The sequence below is a fragment of the Triticum urartu genome, chromosome 3A (assembly GCF_056163025.1).
Source record: "Triticum urartu cultivar PI428250 chromosome 3A, HENAU_Tu73, whole genome shotgun sequence".
Taxonomy (NCBI): Eukaryota; Viridiplantae; Streptophyta; class Magnoliopsida; order Poales; family Poaceae; genus Triticum; species Triticum urartu.
In genome coordinates this window covers 51,253,570-51,263,121 of record NC_141875.1, presented here as the reverse complement: position 1 = coordinate 51,263,121, position 9,552 = coordinate 51,253,570, and the positions used below count along the sequence as shown (strand labels likewise).

The following is a 9,552-nucleotide window of genomic DNA, read 5'->3' as shown; positions in this document are numbered from 1 at the left end:
GAATCAAAGAGAGAGAAGAAGCTATCTAACTACTAACTATGGACTCGTAGGTCTGAGGTAAACTACTCACGCTTCATCGGAAGGGCAATAGAGTTGATGTAGAAGCCCTCCATGATCAAAACCCCCTCCGACAGAGTACCGGAAAAGGCCTCCAGATGGGATCTCACGAGGTCACAGTCCTACGGCGGTGGAAAACTATTTTCGTGGCTTCCTCTGAGGGTTTTGGAATATATGTGAATTTATAGGCCAAGGAGGGAGGCCAGGAGGTCTCCGAGTGGCCACGAGCCATAGGGGCGCCCCCCCCCCCCCCGACTTGTCGTCTCCTCCAGGGTCTTCTGATTTGGACTCCAAGTCTCATAGGTGTCTTCTAGTCCAAGAAAAATCATCGCGAAAGTTTTATTTCGTTTGGACTTCATTTGATATTCCTTTTCTACGAAACTCAAAAACAAGGAAAAAACAGAAACTAGCATTGGTTAATAGGTTAGTCCCCCAAACAATATAAAATAGCATATTAATGCATATAAAACATTCAAAACAGATAATATAATAGCATGGAATAATAAAAATTTATAGATACGTTGAAGACGTATCATAAATCACATTGTTTCGTGACTTTTATTTTGTTGACTTTATAGCAAATGTCATAGTAAACTTGACGAATGTGACATAACGTTTCTCTAAATTGTGTTCAATCCCTATAAACGAATTATCGCGAAGCGTCACCTCATTGAGGCGTTGTAGTCCTATGTTAGAAGGGCCTTGGGTAGGATGGACTGTCATAGGCTCGGAGTCATGACACGACTCCTTGAAACCCTCTCCCTAACTCTCGACCGAGGTTGATCCGAGCGTCGATACGGCTCCAAGGACTCGACCCTGCAGCGTCTTGAGGGTAGGCTCCTAGATCTCTAGCGTTGATCCGAGTCGCAATGCGGCTCCTCGGACCCGATCTAGAGCGTTTTGGAAGCAAAACTCCAAGATCTCTAGTGCCCTCCCCTTAGTTTATCGAGGTGAGTGAACCTGTTACATGCCCATAGAGGCCTTATATAGGGGGCGTGCCTCGACAAATGATTTAATGCCGCCCATGGTGGTGATATGTAGGAGGTGTAGTATGATAAAACTAGGCCCATGAGTCCATTAAAATTAGCCAAAGTTGAAGGTGTCCATAGTTAGCTTCATCCATGCATGAATGGGCCTTTTATTTTGCATTCTCTTGTGACTTATTGACAACGGCAACTTGCTTGGATTTTTGTTGTGTGTCTTGGACTTGGGTTGATTTCCCTGATCTTTCTTGACTTATGTTGACCACTTTGGGCCTTGTTGACTAGCCACAACCTATTTTTTAATATATTTTTTATGTTTTACATTTTTACCTTTTGTTTTATTTTGCACTCTTGTTTATAATTTAAATAATTTTAAATATATACTATAAAAATATTTGGAAAATATTGAACAAGTATTTGAAAAATGTTAATCAAGCATTTGGAAATGTTGAACGTGTATAGAAAAACTGCTGATCATGTATTAAATAATGATGAATTCTTTGATCACGTATCTTACATTCTTAAGAAGTTGCTCCCCACTACAAGGTATTCTCTCAACATGCACACCCTCCACCTCAGCAAGCATGCCACATCAGCATTTCAGTTCCCACTACCACTATCAATCTTTCCATGTCAACAATTTTCTTACTTCTCTGTTTCAACTAATTATGCGATTTAATTTCTCTTTAAAACGGACTGATTCATCTTCGTGTTCTGTATAACAGATGAGAGATTTAAGAGGAGAGACGCATCCAATACGCAAACAGAAGAGGAGAGAAGCCCAACCGTCTGCCCCATGCTTTTCGTTCCACCTCCCTACGATTCAGTACCCAATCCTTTTAATCACAACCCATCGAGCCCTCTCAGAAACACATCGAGCCCTCACTTATCCCTTCCCAAGGGAAATCATCTACGTACGACGCGGCGGCTCCTCCGACGCGACCGCCGGTTCGGCTCGTCTCCGCGGCTTCCGGGATTATCTCAGGCAAAATACACCTTGGCGGTGTGTGCCTGCGTCCTCGAGACGGCATCCGCGGTGCCCTTGTGCTCCCCTCCATTATCTGTCTCCGTTCCGGCCAAGGTAGCTCCGGCGTGAAGTCCCCTCAGTCCACAGGACCACCGGTCTTCCACACCACCGATGCCACTCTGGGGCCCTTTGGACCTGGGCTGCGCGCGATTTGTCGCCCAGTCAGATCGTGACCACATCCGAATCAGCCTATGCATGCCTTCCTCTGCACTGAAGTCTGAAGCTCCTACATCCGATCCGTCTTGACTCCGATGTCTCTCTGGGCATTGGTACACCGGACGGGAACGTTCCATCGCCGGCCGCCCAGAATCGCAGATCGTCGATGAAGGCCTAACCTATGATGCCTCTATGTGTCGTTGCTCTGCTCCTCGGCCGCCGCCGGCTGCAACGAGCGGCAAGGATTCGGGCTTCATCGGCGAAGACGACTTCCCCGGGACTCCATCTTCGGGGCTGGCACATCAGTTAATCAGGTGAGCATCAACGCACTTATACATTCACCTATGAGATGACGAATACCATTGGCGGCCGTTCGGATCCAGTGGAAAGGTGCTGAGGCGGACGACGTCCGGACTCCCTGTGTGAGACCTTTGCCTCTTCCTCGGGCAAGTCAGACAGCTTTGTCTCACTCAAGCGACGAGTTTTAAGCAACAACCTTTGCCTCTCACATCTTATAGCCATACCATATACTATGTAATCGTAATGCTTTGAGATCTTGGGAGTATAGTTTGTCCATCTCTCTCACTGAATAATTGTTATTTTTTTTCCACAGCTTGGTGTATTATGTCCCGCTTCTACTTTGCTGTGCACCTACGCCTCCCGATATTAGTGCATGGCTAGCTGCGGCTCTATGTTTTCTTACTAATCAAACCATCAACCTTTTGAGACTTGGATAGTTAATAGTTTGAGCAGCTTGATTTCCTACATCCTACATCCCTCTCTTTTTTAGATGTTGCATTCTTACTTCTTTCCCTGGATCGGTGCCTCGAGGTTAGGAGGGGCTTGGCTGATCATTTTTTGCCTTTTGTAATAAATCAGTGGCATGTGCAAGGCTATAATTCCTAGGTAGCATCAGTAAAGATAAACTAAATGTGTTCTCTCAGTTATTACAACAAGCTTGGTTTCCTTCAGGCTCTTGATATGATAAGAGGGAAGGTATCCAAGTTATTGATGTTTAAGATGCAAACTTCACAGTGGGACGGTCTTCAACTTCTGCTAAATCCAATAAAGGGGACTTCTCTCAGATTCAATTTTTTTATTTAATGAATCCCTTCTTGTGTGCGAAATGCTAATCAGGGCGAACCAATTTAGAGTGACAAGTTTTGTTTACAGGATGTTCATGTCTACAGTTTCTATCTCTTAGTAAGGCCCCTCTATGGTTATGCCAGTTTTATAAGCTAGCCACATAGGTGCTAGGAGATATATGGCGTGCTTTCAACTATATCGTGGCAAACATATATGAGTTCCTATTTTATGTAGTATAAAACCGCGTAATACCCATGTAGTGTGGACAACTCTGCCTACTAATCAACAATAAAGAGATTTGTCCTGTACTAGGCGCCTTTTCATTAGCCTGTTCTAGACATTTTTTTTTGCTTGGAATCTTCAACTGACAGCAAAATATTCTAGATTCTCTAGATTTTTGGTATTGAATAGTTATAAATGAATCCAGTCACATTTATCTGCTATGCATATTCATACAAGCTTTGCACATTTGGATAACAACTGTTTTACTTGCAGCAATGCCCATGGGGGATCATGTTCCTAAATTTTTTTCTATGTATTCTTCATGGATTTATATTTTAAAGTTCGCACTCTACTGTTTTTTTTTATTAGGAACTAATTGGTTTTCTCTTTCTAACTATACTCTTTTTATACCGCTCTGACACGTGCTCTTTTTGTTTGGTCTAGATTATCATCCTTCTCCTATGATGTTACACATTATATTATTCGAGCATTGCTAATGCCTTTGGTTGCACCGGTTCAGTTTTCATGGTCTAGCCTTACAGCCATGTAATGAAGGACTTTTAGCTTCAATTGAGCCCAACTCTGACAACATAGTAGATGCAAATTGCATTGGCTTTTACCCATTCGGGTCACTAGCTGAGTTGAAGTATTTTTCATGCCTATCAATGTACCTTCGTTTATATGGCCACATGAAACTGCCTTGAAATAACTGAATTGCAGACATCAATGATTCAACTTTCTGTGGGAAATCAAATTTACAGCAAGTTGTACAAGGATGTCCGCAGCAACGCGCGGGAAATCATCTAGTATGAAAAATAGCCACGCATCACACTCTGTAAGCTAAGCATAGAAGATCGAATTATCATGTTCTGTAGTATAAAAAATAGAAGGAGAAAGAAGGCAAAGAGAAAGCCACCAAACTCGTGCAGTGTCACACACGAAGACAATAGGTGCACGCATGACATCATGCCTGGTGCGTGGCATCATCATCAGCGACCAAAGAGCAGGTGAGTCGAGGCATGGGCACGACGCAGAGCCTGGTGGCGCGTGGAACAGTGAGGCCGAGGACATCACACATGTCGAGCTCCGACGACACCATGCCGTCGGGAAGTGCCCAGTTGAACCCATGAGCGAGCTGCGCGACAACGAGCTCCAACGAGTACAGGCCAAGCGCCATGCCAGGGCACGAGCGGCGGCCAGACCCAAATGGCAGGAACTCAAAGCACCCGCCCTTGAAGTCGACCTCGGCGGCCTCCCCTTCCCCAACCATGAACCTTGAAGGTCGGAACACATCGGCGTCCTTCCACGCGCTGGCGTCACGACCGAGGGCAAAGACGTTGATCATGACGCGGGAGCCCCGGGGCACGGAGTAGCCGCCGACGACACAATCCTCAGTATTCTCATGATTGAGCAATGGGATGGGTGGGTGCAACCGGAGCGTCTCCTTGATGACGCACTTGAGGAAGGGGAGCTTGTCAAGGTCCGTTTCGTCCACATTTCGATCGAGACCCACCGCGTAGGTGAGCTCCTGTTGTAGACGTCGGAGGTCGTCAGGACAATGCGTCATCTCCGCCATTGCCCACTCGATCGCCGACGCCACCGTCTCCGTCCCGCCAAGCATCATGTCCTGTCATACATACATACATACATACGTACATACATACATATAGACAAGCACATTTTAGTTTAAAAACATAGTACGGGTAACAAACTCATTTTAGTTTAAGAAACATAGTAGTAACAAATTCATCTTAATTTCCCTTATGTCATTATTAAAGATAAAAAATATTATGTTACTTTTGAATGGTAGATCTACCTTATAATAGGCATTTTAAAGTTTTAAATCCACTCGGTCCATTGCTATGTCATGAATATGGACGCCGGTAACTGCCACACGTGTGACACAATGGATACCCGATCACACGAGTCGTGTGGTCGTATCCAGGAGACAGGCCCACACGATTCTGTGTGGACGAACATTAAAACTGCCCACACGTTTGGGCGCAGCTACGATGACCCACACGACCCTTTGTGGCAACTACTCATCCCCACCCCATGAGTGCGAACATGTGTGTAATCAACTTTAGTTGCCATGTGTAATTAATTCTAGTTGCCATGTCGGCCATGTATCATTAAATATAGTTGCCTTGTGTAACTAATTGGAGTTGTCACGTGTGGTCAAACCATACTTGCCATGTATTATCAACCATAGTTGCCGTGTGTGATTAACTAATTGTCACATATGCACACCTGTAGTTGCCGTATGTGGTTAAACCATAGTTGTCATGTGTGATCAATCATAGTTGCCATGTGTGACTAAGTAGTTGCCACATATGCACAGCTGTAGTTGCCATTTATCACCGTGTGAGCATCATGTGGGTGAAGAGCAGTTTCGCCCACACGTTCATGCGAGCATCATGTGTCCGTTCAGATGAGGAGCGTACATATGTGTGACACTAAATAATAATATCCACACGACATTGGATGCTCAGGTGACTCTCGGCAACTGCTTCAAAATTCGTGTAAATGAATCGAACGGCATCGAATATGTCTGTGAGTGTGAGCGTGTTAATAAATGTCACACGTGTGAGCGTTATTATTTGGGATAAGTAAACAGCTTTTTCTTATCTAACACAGAAATTCTACACGGCTCTTGATGTCTAGATCTGGGAGCTAAAGTGTTGACTGAAACTTACCTAATTCTTAGAAAAATCTATCTTTGGCGCATATATGGCAGTAAATAACCGACGGAAGTTTGGATCTACTTCGTACCATCATCATTGATCATGGCCTTGATGTTGTCACGGGTGAGGCGGAGCGTGTTCTGGAGGTCGTCCCCGCCGTCGCCGGCGGGCTTCTTGGTTCTCGCCTCAGGAAGGAACGCGAGCATGTCATCCACCATGTCAGCGTCGACGTCGTCGGGGTTCCTTCCCCTCTTCATGTGCTCGTCGATGATCTTGTCGATGAACTGGTCGAGCGCGGCGCGCGCGGCGCGGAGGCGCACGCTGATGCCCTGCGGGTCCGCCCAGCTGAGCCACGGGATGAAATCGCCGATGCAGAACTCGACGAAGAGCTTGGAGAACTCCTGGAGGATGTCGACGAACTCTTCCTGTCTCCCGCCGTCGCCGGCGGTTCCGGCGCCGAACGCGGCGCGGAAGGTGACGTTCTTGGCGAGGTTGAAGATGAGCTCCCCAAGGTTCACGGTCTCGCCGCCCCGCCGGGCCACGGCGCGGACGAGCGCCGCGGACTCGTCGCGCACGGCGAGCCACGTCTCCGGACGGCGCCGGCTGAAGAGCTTCATCACGCACAGCTTGCGCATCTGGCGCCAGAAGGACCCGTGGCGCGAACGCCATGTCGGCGCGGTCGTAGGTGAGGTAGGTGGCGGCGAGGGTAGCCGGCCGGTTGGAGAAGGCAGCGTCCTGCACCTGCAGCACCTCCTGGGCGTACTCCGGCGTCGACACGGCAAAGGCGTGGACCTTGCCGAGGCGGAGGTGGAGCAAGCCACCGTACTTCTTCGCCAGCGCTGTGAGGCCCCGGTGCGTCAGCTGGTCCATCATTGACATGTTGCCGACGATCGGCAGCGGGTTCGGCCCTGGAGGCAGCGGCGGCGCCCTGCCCCGCCGCCGCCGCTGCAGCAGCGTCACGAAGACCACCGAGGCAACGAACAGCCAGCTGAGCGGATCTTGGAGCCATTCCATGGCGATCTTGGTCAAGCCCACCATTGCTGGTACTCGAACTAGAAGCTCTAGTTCTTGTTGATTTCTTCTTGGGGTATTCTACTGTGTGGGTTTTAGACTGGAGTAACGCTTTTCGAGTAGAGACGAGGAGAAAAGTTGAGGGTGCCGTCCTGCCGGATTTATATAACTTTTTTTCTTTGCGATGGAGGGTTTATATATTGTCGGAGCACTAGGTGAGACGAGTGAGATCTGAGAGCATCTACACCCGGACTTGCAAATTCGACCCCTATACATCCGTGAACATGTTTGGACACGCCCGTGACTGCATTCAGATGAGTCTTCATATTTCGCACCTGGCATCTATATATCTTAAATTCAGGCTCTCAAATTCATGCACGTTGATCTTACAAGTTAACGTCGCATACAAATAACAAATGTTGGTACAGAGCATAGATAGTGTTTACATAAAATTTATTTTAAGTGCACAACTCAAATATTAGCTTCCTGGTTCCCATTGTGGGTTCACATGTGCTTCACAAGATCATTGAGTAGCTGTGTGTGTACCTGATAATCTCGAATATTCTGATGCATCTGCAGAAAATTCATGAACTGAGCTGCATCTTGATCCTTCGGGATTTCAACCTGTTCTCCGGGTGCTTCACAATCATTGGTTTGGTCTACACCATCACCCTCATTGTCGATAATCATATTGTGCAAAATAACATGGCTGTCATCAGCTGCCACAAAGTTTCTGATTCCCACATCATTGCAGCGCTACGCACAATTCCCCAACGAGTTTGAAGCACATCAAATGCCCTCTCCACATCCTTCATAGCCGCTTCCTGCATTGTTGCAAAGTGGTTTTGTTTATTGCCATGTGGTTCAGATATGGTCTTTGGTTCTTCATAAACGCCGCCTACTGAGGATAGATGTCATCGGCCAGATAGTATCCCATGTTATACTCTCGACCGTTGACAGTGTAGTTGCACGGTGATGATTCCCCATTGCAAAGCCTCCTAAACACTGGAGATTGTTGAAGCACGTTGATGTCATTGTGAGAACCCGGCATTCCGAAGACAGCATGCCAAATCTATAAGTCATGTGATGTCACCGCTTTTAGTATGATGGTGGCCTCTTTGGTGTGACCTTGATACATTCCCCGCAAATTTTTGGGGCAGTTTTTCCATTGCCAATGCATGCAGTCAATTGATCCGAGCATTCCTGGAAACCCCCTTGCCTCACCAATAGCCAACAACTCCTCTGTGTCTTGCGCATTCGGTTCTTTGAGATACTCAGTTCCAAACACCTCCACCATGCGCGAGCAAACTTGGCAGTAGTCTTCAGGCACGTGCTCTCCTCCATCCTGACCATCTCACGAACGACATCTGCAGCAGTACCCAGCGCAAGCATCCTCAGAATAGCCATGCACTTCTGATTGGCAGAGAAAGAGAGTTGTCCGCAGCATTCTCATGTGAGCATGAAGTAGTCATCGTGTGCCTCCACTCCCTCCGCAATGGGCCAAAACAATGATTTCTGCATGCGAAAGCGACGACGAAATTATGGATCATCCAAGAAAGTAGGCTTGGGAGCAAAGTAGTCCCTGTGTAGTAGCTTTGCTCCAGACACCCTATCCCAGTTGATCACTCTTCTCCCTTTGATTGAGCCCTTGCAATTGAGAATATGCTCTAGTTGTTGGTCAATTTTCTCTTGCATCCTCATGAGCATGAGCATGTCCACTTCTTCGTCCGAATCCGACGAATCAAAAAACTCATGTTGAATCATTTGATCAAGCTCCATCGGTCCATACTCCTCGTCCGACGAAGCATGGGAATCCATCATTTTCCCTAATAAAATCACAAAAATCCTATCAGACAATGTGGCGAACACATCAAGCGGAAGGCGGAACCAGAGAGTTGTCCGATGTATTGCGGTGATGTCTGGGCTGGCGACGACGTCCCACGCGGCGGAGGATGGGACAGAGGACTGCTCTGCCGGAGTCGGCAACACAGAGGTTAGGAACGGCTGCGGAGCACGTGCGGCGGCGGAACTGCGAGACGAACGGTGCAGAGGAGGAAGAAGAGAGGAGATAAAAATGGATCTGGTAGGTCTGGGGGGTGGATTTGGTGTAATTTGCGATGGGATCGGGCTGTCGGGTCCGACGTGGTGGGCGTGCACTCTGGTTCATCATGGGTGGGCAACAGACATTGTATAGAAAGACTTGTAATATCTTTAATCTTCTTTCTCTTCTGCTCTTCTTTAACATGATCATCTTCTCTTCTCTAATAAGTATGTTTCTTGTTGGGAAGAGTAGCAGAGACATTTGCGGTCGACTGGTCAGGTCGAG

The 9,552-nt window shown here is 47.3% G+C and overlaps 1 long non-coding RNA gene and 2 pseudogenes across 1 annotated transcript; 1 reads left to right on the top strand and 2 right to left on the bottom strand.

The window, feature by feature from the left end:
* The first annotated feature begins 1,815 nt into the window (after nucleotides 1–1,815).
* LOC147978429 (uncharacterized) lies at nucleotides 1,816–3,617 on the top strand. The gene is made up of 2 exons (XR_015618098.1): nucleotides 1,816–2,537; nucleotides 2,837–3,617. It is a non-coding gene; the product is annotated as an uncharacterized LOC147978429 (long non-coding RNA).
* A 358-nt stretch (nucleotides 3,618–3,975) lies between these two features.
* On the bottom strand, nucleotides 3,976–5,184 carry LOC125527685 (cytochrome P450 84A1 pseudogene; annotated as a pseudogene).
* A 7-nt stretch (nucleotides 5,185–5,191) lies between these two features.
* Nucleotides 5,192–7,514, bottom strand: LOC147978428 (cytochrome P450 84A1 pseudogene; annotated as a pseudogene).
* Nucleotides 7,515–9,552: the final 2,038 nt, after the last annotated feature.